Source organism: Pan paniscus, chromosome 5 (assembly GCF_029289425.2).
Source record: "Pan paniscus chromosome 5, NHGRI_mPanPan1-v2.0_pri, whole genome shotgun sequence".
NCBI classification, from domain to species: domain Eukaryota; kingdom Metazoa; phylum Chordata; class Mammalia; order Primates; family Hominidae; genus Pan; species Pan paniscus.
Window position 1 is genome coordinate 72,596,342 of NC_073254.2, and position 12,895 is coordinate 72,609,236.

General features: G+C 37.7%; 1 long non-coding RNA gene across 1 annotated transcript; it reads right to left on the reverse strand.

The window, feature by feature from the left end:
• Positions 1 to 4,131: 4,131 nt before the first annotated feature.
• Positions 4,132 to 12,111, reverse strand: LOC129397972 (uncharacterized). Its single transcript, XR_008625644.2, has 2 exons — positions 8,767 to 12,111; positions 4,132 to 4,864 (listed from the first exon to the last, which is right to left on the reverse strand). It is a non-coding gene; the product is annotated as an uncharacterized LOC129397972 (long non-coding RNA).
• Between the last annotated feature and the right edge of the window lie 784 nt (positions 12,112 to 12,895).

Sequence of the window (12,895 nt, forward strand, 5' to 3'; positions counted from 1 at the left end):
AGTTACCCTCATGCTGTTCTCATGATAATGAGTTCTCACTAAATCTGATGGTTTTATAAGGGGCTTTTTCTCCTTTTGCTTGGCACTTCTCCTTGCTGCCACCATGTGAAGAAGGGCATGGTTGCTTCCCCTTCTGCCATGATTCTAACTTTCCTGAGGCCTCCCTAGCCATCCTGAACTGGGAGTCAATTAAACCTCTTTCAAGTTACCCAGTCTCAGATATGTCTTTATTAACAGCATGAGAATAGACTTACACAGGTCCAATGCTTAACTCTCAAATTTTATATCCCTCTCCTCCTACATTTGAACTCATACTGAACTATTTTTAACTTCACCCTAAAAATGAAATTTGTATGTCTCAGTTTAATCACAGTCCTGTGAATTAATGACTCCAATCCTCTCTTCCCTTAACTTTCACAAAGATAACTACTACACATTCTTCAAAAACCTATTTATGACATCCATTGTCTATAAAGCTTTCCCCAGCCTGAAGCCTATGTTAGATTTCCTTACTGTGAGGTCCATGCAACTGTCCATAGTGCTTTCCAGGCTGTATTGCCATGTTTCCATATGGAAATTCCTTCCTGGCATTTCTTGGGAAATTTATAATTTTCCAAATCATGACAAAAATCAGTCAAGAAAGAAGGAAAATGGGGAAAGTATAATTAAAATTCTGCATAGGCAGAATAATGCCCCCCTCCAAGATATTCGTATTTTAATCCTCAGAACCTGTGAATCTATTACTTTGCATGGGAACAATGACTTTGCAAATGTGATTAAAGTTAGGAGTTTGAGCTAGAGAGATTATCCTGGATTATCCAGGTGAGCCTAATTTAATCACATGAATCCTTAAAAGTAAACAACCTCTCTCTGCCATTTCAGAGAGCAATTAAATGACAGAGGATTAGAACGAAGTGACATGAGAAGGAACTGACTATTTGAATGTGTGTGGCACTTCCCGTTTTGTGCTCTCTCCTGTCACTATGTACCTTGCTTTCTCTTTGCCTTCCGCCATGATTGTAACCTTCCTGAGTCCTCTCCAGCCATGAACTATGAGTCAATTAAAACTTCTTTCTTTTATAAGTTACCCAGTCTCAGGTAGTTCTTCATAGCAATGTGAAAATGGACTAATACAGAAAACTGGTACCAGGAAAGTGTGGCAGTGCCACAAAGATACCTGAAAATGTGGAAGTGACTTTGGAACTGGGTAACGGGCAGAAGTTGGGAGAGTTTGGAGGGCTCAGAAGAAGACGGGAAGATATGGGAAAGTTTGGAACTTCCTAGAGACTTGTTGAATAGTTTTGATCAAAATGTTGATAGTGATATGGACAATAAAGTCCCGGCTGAGGTAGTCCCAGATAGAGATGAGGAACTTATTGTGAACTGTAGTAAAGGTCACTCTTTCTATGCTTTAGCAAAGAGACTGGTGACATTTTGCCCCTCTCCTAGAGATCTGTTAAATTTTGTACTTGAGAGAGATAAGTTAGGGCATCTGGCAGAAGAAATTTGTAAGCAGAAAGGCATTCAAGATTTGACCGGGTGGTTTCTTTTTCTTTTCCTTTTTTTTTTTTTTTTGAGATGGAGTCTCGCTCTGTCACCCAGACTGGAGTGCAGTGGTGTGATTTTCGCTCACTGCAACCTCTACCTCCCAGGTTCAAGCGATTCTCCTGCCTCAGCCTCTCAAGTAGCTGGGATTACAGGCATGCACCACCACGCCCTGACCTGGCAGTTTCTAAAAGTGTACAGTCACATGCATTCACAAACAGATGGTTTGAAATTGGAATTTATGTTTAAAAGGAAAGAAGACATTAAAAGTTTGGAAAATTTGCAACTTGTCCATGTGGTTAAAAAAATAAAAACCCACTTTCTGGGGAGAAATTCAGGCTGGTGCATAAATTTGCATAAATCAAGAGGATCCTGATGTTAATCTCCAAGAAAGTGAGGAAAAAGTCCCCAGGGCATTTCAGAGACCTTCACGGCAGCACCTCCCATCACAGTCCTAAAGGCCTAGAAGGGAAAAATTGTTTCTTGGGTTGGGCCCAGGTCCTCGGTCCTCTGTGCAGCCTTGGGACGTGAAGACCTGTGTCCCAGCAGCTCCAGCTCCAGCCATGGCTCAGGCCACTGCTTCAGAGGGTGCAAGCCCCAAGCCTTGGCAGCTTCCACATACTGCTGGGCCTGCAGGTGTGCAGAAGACAAGAATTGAGGTTTAGGAACCTCCACCTAGATTTCAGATAATATAGGGAAGTGCCTGGATATCCAGGGAGAAGTGTGCTGCAGGAATGGAGCTGTCATGGAAACCTCTGTGAGGGCAGTGCACAGGAGAAATGTGGGGTTGGAGCCCTCACACAGAGTTCCTACTGGGGCACTGCCTAGTGGAGCTGTGAGAAGAAGGCCACAGTCCTATAGAACCCAGAATGATAAATTCACCGATAGCTCGCCCTGGCTGCCTGGAAAAGATGTTGGCACTCGATGCCAATCCATGAAAGCAATCAAAGGGGCTGTATCTTGCAGACACACAAGAGTAGAATTGCCTAAGGCCTTGAGAGCCCACTTGTTGCATCAGCATTCCCTGGATGTGAGACATGGAGTCAAAGGAGATTACTTCAGAGCTTTGAGACTTAATGACAGTCCTGCTGGGTTTTGGATTTGGATGGGGCCCATAGCCCCTTTGTTTTGACCAATTTCTCCCTTTTGGAACAGGAGTATTTACCCAATGCCTGTAACCCCATTGTAACTAATCTGTTTTTGATTTTACAGGCTCATAGGTGGAAGGGACTTGTTTGTCTCAGAAAGACTTTGGACTGGACTTTTGGTTTAATGCTGGAATGAGTTAAGACTTTGGGGAACTCTTGGGAAGGCATGATTGGCTTTGAAAAGTGAAAAGAACATGATATTTTAAAGGGGCCAGGGGCAGAACACTATGGTTTGGCTCTGCGTCCCTGCCCAAATCTTATCTCAAATTGTAATTCTAACATGTTGGGGGAGGGGCCTGGTGGGAGGTCACTGAATCATGGGGGCACACTTCCCCTTTTCTGTTCTTGTGATAGTGAGTGAGTTCTCATAAAATCTGGTGGCACTTCCCCCTTCACATTCTTTCTCTCCTGCCACCATATAAGATGTGTCTTGCTTCCCCTTTGTCTTTTGCCATGATTGTACCTTTCCTGAGGCCTCTCCAGCCTCAGGAACTGTGTGTCAATTAAACCTCTTTTCTTTACAAATTACCCAGTCTCAGGTAGTTCTTTATAGCAGTGTGTAAAAGGACTAATACAAAGACATTATGCTAAGTGAAATAAGCCAGGCACAGAGAGACAAATACCATATGTTCTCACTTTTATGTGGACTCTATAATAGTTGAATTCTAGAAGTAGAGAACAGAATAGTTACCAGAGATTTAGGAGTGAGAGGAATGAAGAGATATTGTTGAAAGAGTGCAATGTTTCTGTGAGACAGGAGAAATAAATGGTAATTATTAGAGGCGATGGGTATGAACTTGATTTAGTCATTCCAAATTGGATGCATATTTTAAAGCATAACTCTATACCCCATAAATGTAAGTGATTATAATCTGTCAATATTCAATATAATATATATACACATATATGTAATTATATACAGATACCTATAATATATAGAAAATGCATCTACTGAAACTGAATGAACCTTTATTTAAACTGGAAGCTGTAAAATTGATCAATATAAATATATATAATGATATATAAAGGTTATAGTGGGCCTATTGGGTCTTCTAATAACAACCTCTATATTTCTCCCCACTAAATAATGAGTATTAATCAGACTGCCTAATGGAATAATTTTAGTCCGATCAATTATTTTCTTCAGCATCTAATTTTCTCATATTCCATAATGTCTTGTTTTCATGCATAACATTTTTTTCCTTCATGACCATTAGACTAAATTTTAGTTATTTTATGTGCACTTGTTCCAAGCACATTTTCTTAAATATCTGTTCCTTATCTATTGATTTCTATGGAAATTTTTATTTTCCTCCAAGATGGCATCTGGGAGTTCATATGATTGGACTATTTTTATCCTCATTGCTGTTTGTCTTCATTTGTCTTTTTCTCTGATCACTATTATATATGTATATACACACACACATACATACATACATAAACATATATATGCATATATATTTCCCAGCATTTAATACATTTAATATCCCTTAGTGGATAGGGATGACAACTTACAAATTTAAATACTTTTTTTTATAAAAGAGTCATTTTTTTCTATTGAATTTAAGCTAAAACATGATCCCTCAGTTCTGTAGGCCATTGCACTTTCAATATAGCATTATTAAATCCAAATCATTACATAGCAATAAGCAAATAACTACACCCATAAGAAGAATGCCCATATAATTGAGCAAAAGAACACTTTGCCCTGGAGCCTGTGCTTTCAAGGGCTCCACTATGGTCCTCTCTCTGGCCACATTCCTCCCCAAAGTACAAGGAGTTTACCAGGTCCAAGGGGATGAGGTTAGTTGGAGGTGATGCTGCTCACCCCCACCTACCACCTTTTAGATCATGCTGTAGAACATAAAGACTTAGAATTCTGTCTTCAAAGGGTTTTGAGACTGCTTCCAGCGTCCATGGTCCTCTCCACCAGTTCTGTCTTTCATGGTGAACCACGTATACAGAATGCACAACTAGAGGCCCTGTGGGCCAATGGGAAGCTTTTTGCTGGAGCTACAGTGGTAGACTGAGTTTCAACATATCAACAGAGGTACCCAAAATGTATACACAGAAGGCCTCTCATGGTGTGAGACCAGGTCAGGGCACCGGCTCTCTCTATGTCGTCATATTCTGTGCTGGATGTTGACGGCCCAAGAATTCTAGTTCCAAACCTGAATTTCATTGAGAAGGTATATGTGTCAAAGTGAGAGAACACAGCATACTTTATTTAACAGTTTGTTAACTTGATTTATAACTTTTAAATATGCAAACATACACTATATAGGTTTTGATTATTATTCTTGCCCTAGGCCTTAAGAATGTTAAGTTTAAGACAACTGAATATTTTATTAGATATAAGAATGCAACCACATATACTCAAAAACATAAATGTCAAACTAGTAGTCCCTACTTCTAAAATATAATGAAATATTCCATTTAACATTATATTTAGAGTGGATCCCTTATGGAATCATGACATCTTTGCTGATTTAGTTACAGTGGAACTAAGTATTATGCCTGAAATCAACACTTTATTTTTCAAAACTCCCAAGATATAGTGTGTGACAGATATGTCTTCCACTTATTTTTTTAACCTAGGCTTTATTAATAAGACAAATTATTAGTCACAAATAAAACCTTAAAAATACAGTTCAGCCTTATTTACAACTATTTAGTTGTTTACCTAAAATATCCTACATTATACACACACAGGCGCACACACACATATTTCTAATAGAAACTATAAGAAGCAGCCTCGACAAATCAAGAGGACATTATGTTACGTAAAATAAGCTAAGAACAGAAAGTTAAACACTGCATGTTCTCACTCATATGTGGAAACTAAAAAAAAGTTGATCTCAGAGGAGGAAAAAGTAGAATGGAATATACGAGACAGGGAAGGGTGGGATGAGAGAAGGATAAAGAGAGATTTGTCAAGGGATACAAAATTACAGCTAGAAACAAATAAGTTCTAGTGTTCTATAGCATTGTGGGATGACCGTAGTTGACAATAATATATAGTTTCAAATTGCTAGAAGGGGTAAACTGAATGTTCCCATCACAAAGAAATAATAAATTTTGACATGATGGATATGTGAATTACACGAATCTCTTAACTATTCATTGTATGTATCGAAATATCACTACATACCCCATAAATATGTACAATTATCACATGTCAATTTAAAAAATATAATACTTAAGAAAAAATAGAAAACATTAAATAACGGTGATAGTAGATTTGCCCTCTCAAATATTAAAACATTCGATAAATTTACATAGTTAAAAGAGAGGGTAAATATAGAAAAATAATAAAAGTTGTGATGAATTCTTGGTGATAACTTGACAGTGCTACTTTGAATATTAAGAATAGTGTAGCTGGCTGGGTGCAGTGGCTCATGCCTGTAATCCCAGCACTTTGGGAGGCTGAGGTGGGTGGATCACCTGAGGTCGGGAGTTTAAGACCAGCCTGACGAACATGGAGAAACCTGTCTCTACTAAAAATACAAAATTAGCTGGGCGTGTTGACAGATGCCTGTAACCCAAGCTACTTGAGAGGCTGAGGCAGGACAATCACTTGAACCCAGGAGGCGGAGGTTACGGTGAGCTGAGATTGTGCCACTGCACTCCAGCCTGGGCAACAGAGGGAGACTCCATTTCAACAACAATAACAACAACAACAACAACAACAACAAAATATATATATATATATAGTGTAGCAGAACCAAAATTTAACAGGTGCAAACCTTTAAATAAGTGTATCCTCTCTAAATGATTTGAACTTGCTTATGGATAATCAAGGTCATAATGTTTGGGACATAAATGCCTGCATACTTATACCAAAATATATCAGCAGTTACAATTAAAATGATCTTACATATTATTTGTCATATCAGGACTATTACTATTACTATAATTACTATTTTTATTATGCTGAAGGTATATGATAAATTTTGAGATGTGATTGATGGATGCTTAGGTTTGAAGAAGCAAAATTAGAGAAAGAGCTTAAAGGTGTCTCTGATATCTTCCTTTCTCCCTGGATATGGGCTCTGTAACTACTACATTCAAATATAATCTGGAATATCTAAGGTCCTTTCTTCACAATCTTCCACAAGGGACTGAGAATCATAATGAGACACATTAATGAAGCCTAGTTATCATCTGATAATACTGTCATTAACATTTATTATCACATAATTAGATTGTGCATTAGCCATTTCTCAGAGCCACTTTAAAAGGAAAAAAAAATACGAGGACATATATGAGAACAAACACTGTAAGGAGTGCCTGTATAGTGATAATGTTTCAGAGTGAATGAGACATTTTATCACCTGGCATATTAACAGTGTGAAAGGACAGGGATCATATCAACCTCTCCCCTTCTTCTCTCTATCCTTTACATATTAGTTACTTGTTAAATCTTCTACCTTCTCAAACTGGAGCAATTATCTTAGCAATGACAGTTTTAGTGATGGGAGCAAATCATAATAGCTGTGGGTAATTGTTAGAAAGAAATGACTATAAATCATGCTGCTATAAAGACACATGCACACGTATGTTTATTGCGGCATTATTCACAATAGCAAAGACTTGGAACCAACCCAAATGTCCAACAATGATTGACTGGATTAAGAAAATGTGGCACATATATACCATGGAATACTATGCAGCCATAAAAAATGATGAGTTCATGTCCTTTGTAGGGACATGGATGAAATTGGAAATCATCATTCTCAGTAAACTATCGCAAGAACAAAAAACCAAACACCGCATATTCTCACTCATAGGTGGGAACTGAACAATGAGATCACATGGACACAGGAAGGGGAATATCACACTCTGGGGACTGTGGTGGGGTGGGGGGAGGGGGGAGGGATAGCACTGGCAGATATATCTAATGCTAGATGACGAGTTAGTGGGTGCAGCGCACCAGCATGGCACATGTATACATATGTAACTAACCTGCACAATGTGCACATGTACCCTAAAACTTAAAGTATAATTTAAAAAAAAAAGCTCTGAACTTTATAGGTCATGATATCTCTGTAGCTTGTGGGTTTAGCTGCATTTTGAAAAAGATAACTGTGTCTCCCTTAGCATATTCCTTTTTCCTATTTTTTTCTTGTAAGTTTACAAAGGTCAGATGCCAGTATGATCTAGAATAAGAGGTTTTGTGGCTGACTTTGAAAGGTTACTTTAGAGAAAAATCTCATGAAGCAGCAGTACTCCAAAGTGCTGCGGGGAATGTGGCTAAAATCTTGTTACATCCTAATGGAGCTTCTAACACATTAGACATATAGAGCATCAGATTCCAGAATGTGTCTGAGGGATTTAGTCTCTAGTTACTAAAAGGAAACGAAGAGGCATCTCAAGGTTAGAGTTACACTGACGAGGTCATGTTCATGGGACATCAAAGCAATGTGGAAATCAATTCTACCATCATAGCAAAGCCTGAAGTGCCTGTTTAATGATTAATTAGAATAATAATTGAAATGCAACATAATTATGATAAAGAAGGAAATGCCAGAGGCTTCTTTTCTCTATGGACTACAATACCATAGTGAATTGGGCCTTTCAAAATCCAGAAACTTTTTATTGGCTGTTTGTTTCACGAAAGCAGAAATACTCCAGGATGTGTTTTCAGTAATTAAGGTAATCTTTATAATACATATTTTTCTTTAGCCCAGCTGACTATCCAAATGAGTGAGTGTTTGGTGACTAATGTAAATATCTGTATGAACTATTCCAGATATTTTAGCTGTGAATGACTTGATGATAATTATAATAGAAGCAAAATGAGTGTTCCTCATTTTAATGTGACCTAATAACACCATATCATTTAAGACAATATTTATTTTTTAGTATAATATGAACTGGTCCTAATTCTGAGGTATGCTCATACCTTAGAGTATCAACACTAGAGAGTTATTACAATTAATGACTGGCTTTCTATTGTGTTACAGCCAGTTAAATTTTTTTTTTTCAAAATTCTCTTCTGCAAGTCATTTCTGAGGTCTTCTTGCAAACCATTTGCACAGTCATAACATCTATACAAGTATTTGCTTATTACCTTGGCCAGAAAAATCTCTTTTCAAGGCTGCTTCACAGGGTTTCTTGAGTATGCATGAGTCAACACACATGTTCATAGAGGAGAAGATTGTGCTGATTTGCTCTACACCAACGTTCTGTTAAAGGTGGAACCAAGTCACTTCTGTCACTGATCAGAGCACCGCTTATAACCAAATAAAATAAAAATAAAAAATTTAAAATACTTAGCCTAGACCTGACTGCAATATCTAACAAAACTTTCCTGGAGGCTTAAGTATTAAGCGAAGTACAATACAGAAAGTGACTTCCTTGAAGAGATCCTTCACATCCCTTGTAAGTTGGATTCCTAGGTATTTTACTCTCTTCGTAGCAATTGTGAATGGGAGTTCACTCATGATTTGGCTCTCTGTTTGTCTGTTATTGGTGTATAGGAATGCTTGTGATATTTGCATACTGATTTTGTATCCTGAGATTTTGCTGAAGTTGCTTATCAACTTAAGGAGATTTTGGGCTGAGATGATGAGGTTTTCTAAATATACAACCATGTCATCTGCAAACAGGGACAATTTGCTTCCTCTTTTCCTAATTGAATACCCTTTATTTCTTTCTCTTGCCTGATTGCCCTGGCCAGAACTTCCAACACTATGTTAAATAGGAGTGGTGAGAGAGGGCATCCTTGTCTTGTGCCGGTTTTCAAAGGGAATGCTTCCAGTTTTTGCCCATTCAGTGTGATATTGCCTGTGGGTTTGTCACAAATAGCTCTTACTATTTTGAGTTACGTTCTATCAATAACCAAGTTTATTGAAAGTTTTTAGCATGAAGGGCTATTGAATTTTATTGAAGGCCTTTTCTGCATCTATTGAGATAATCGTGGTTTTTGTCATTGGTTCTGTTTATGTGATGGATTATGTTTATTGATTTGTGTATGTTGAACCAGCCTTGCATCCCAGGGATGAAGTCGATCTTATTGTGGTGGATAAGCTTTTTGATGTGCTGCTGGATTCAGTTTGCCAGTATTTTATTGAGGATTTTTGCATTGATGTTCATCAGGGATATTGGTCTAAAATTCTTTTTTTCTGTTGCGTCTCTGCCAGGCTTTGGTATCAGGATGAGGTTGGCCTCATAAAATGAGCTAGGGAGGAGTCCCTCTTTTTCTATTGATTGGAATAGTTTCAGAAGGAATGGTAACAGCTCCTCTTTGTACCTCTGGTAGAATTCAGCTGTGAATCTGTCTGGTCCTGGACTTTTTTTGGTTGGTAGGCTCAAAATACCAATGACTTTCTTCACAGGATTGGAAAAAACTACTTTAAAGTTCATATGAAACCAAAAAGGAGCCTGCATTGCCAAGACAATCCTAAGCAAAAACAAAACAAAACAAACAAACAAAAAACAAAGCTGGAGGCATCATGCTACCCAACTTTAAACTATACTACAAGGCTGCGGTAAACAAAACAGCATGGTACTGGTTCCAAAACAGAGATATAGATCAATGGAACAGAACAGAGCCCTCAGAAATCATACTACACATCTACAACCATCTGATCTTTGACAAACCTGACAAAAACAAGAAATAGGGAAAGGATTCCCTATTTAATAAATGGTGCTGGGAAAACTAGCAACCCATGTGTAGAAAGCTGAAACTGGATCCCTTCCTTACACCTTATACAAAAATTAATTCAAGATGGATTAAAGACTTAAATCTTAGACCTAAAACCATAAAAATCCTAGAAGAAAACTTAGGCAATACCATTCAGGACATAGGCATGGGCAAGGACTTCATGACTAAAACACCAAAAGCAATGGCAACAAAAGCCAAAATTGACGAATGGGATCTAATTAAACTAAAGAGCTTCTGCATGGCAAAAGAAACTACCATCAGAGTGAACAGGTAACCTACAGAATGGGAGAACATTTTTGCAATCTACCCATCTGAAAAAGGGCTAATATACAGAATCTCCAATGAACACAAACCAATTTACAAGAAAAAAAACAAACAACCCCATCCAAAAGTGGGCAAAGGAAACGAACAGACACTTCTCAAAAGAAGACATTTATGCAGCCAACAGACACATGAAAAAATGCTCATCGTCACTAGTCATCAGAGAAATGCAAATCAAAACCACAATGAGATACCATCTCACACCAGTTAGAATGGCAATCATTAATAAGTCAGGAAACAACAGATGCTGGAAAGGATGTGGAGAAATAGGAACAATTTTACACTGTTGGTGGGAGTGTAAATTAGTTCAACCATGTGGAAGAGAGTGTGGCAATGCCTCAAGAATCTAGAACTAGAAATACCATTTGACTCAGCAATCACATTACTGGGTATATACTCAAAAGATTATAAATCATGCTACTATAAAGACACGTGCACACATACGTTTATTGCAACGCTATTCATTATAGCAAAGACTTGGAACCAACCCAGATGTCCATCAATGATAGACTGGATTAAGAAAATGTGGCACATAGACACCATGGAATACTATGCAGCCATAAAAAAGGATGAGTTCATGTCCTTTGCAGGGACATGGATGAAGCTGGAAGCCATGATTCTCAGCAAAGTATCACAAGGACAGAAAACCAAACACTGCATGTTCTCTCATAGGTGGGAATTGAACAAGGAGATCACTTGGACACAGGGTGGGGAACATCATAAACCAGGTCCTGTTGGGGGTGGGGGCCTGGGGGAGGGATAGCATTAGGAGAAATACCCAATGTAAATGACGAGTTGATGGGTGCAGCAAACCAACACGGCACAGGTATACCTATTTATCAAACTTCCACGTTGTGCACATGTACCCTAGAACTTAAAGTATAATTAAAAAAAAAAAAGTGACTTCCCCTAGTAACAAAGGTGATTACTTTCAGGGCCCAAAGGTCCAAGACAAATATCAGGATCCCTGAAAGTTTTCATATGTTCAAGGTCTACTTAATCACAATATATCAAAATTTTCTGGTTTTATTTTAACTTTAATGCCTTAGTTCACCAGATTCTTCATTTCTACATCCTGATTCCAAAAGCTTCAACAGTCATGAAAATGTCATCTTCCTTCAAATTCAAGGATTGTTACCACTCAAAAGTTAGACACAGCACACATATCCATTTATTTATGTGTGAAGTCCTCTCTCCTATCTGCTGTGGATCATTCAATCTCCAGGTCTCCCAGAGAATATCACAGTATTTTTTCAAAGTCTGAAATAATTCATCACAAAATACAAAACACTGTATGTGGGCAACCAGCAGTCTAGTCTAACTCCATTTGAAAACTTCAAATGATTTTCTAAGTCTCTGAAAGACAATCCTCTTAAAAGTATACTAAAATTCATGTGTTCAGATATACAGTGACTTTATGACTTTTGTTTTCACATGCACACACATATGAGTGCTCTCATACAGGAATAAATAAATTAATTTACATTTGTATAAACATAGTACTGTTCTGCTGGTTTTCTATTAAGTAAAGGAAGACTCCTAATAGAATGGATGCTTTCTTTGCTAGAAAAAGAATTCATGTGATATTGGCTGATTTGTGTTCCCCCCAATTCATATATTGAATCCCTAAATCTGAGTACCACAGAATGCAACCCATTTGGAGACAAGATATTTAAAGAAGCAATAAGTAAAAATTAGGTCAATAAGATGAGTTCTAATCCAATATATCTGGTGTCCTTTAAAAAAGAGATTAAGACAGACAGAGACACCAGACAAATGCACACACTAAGAGACAATCATGTGAACACACAGCAAGAAGGCAGCCATCTGCAAGCCAAGGAGAGGCCTCAGCAAAAACCAAACCCGCTGACACTTTGATGTCAGATTTCCCAACTCCAGAACTGTGGGAAAATACATTGCTGTTGTTTAAGCCATCCAGTCTCTTGTATTTTGTTGTGGCAGCCCTGGTAAAATAATACGTGGTGCTTAATAGATTTTGAATTAAAATTATCTTAACAAGCATAGTAATACTAACGTGAACATTATTTTTTTTCCACTTGGTACCTATTACCTTATGTACAGATAATAATATATACAACATATAAAATAATTACTCCATAAATTACAGAAAAATATCACTATCATTGACTCATGTACTTTAACATATGAGTGACTATATTGTAACTTTTTCTTATAGCTTAGATAGAAACTT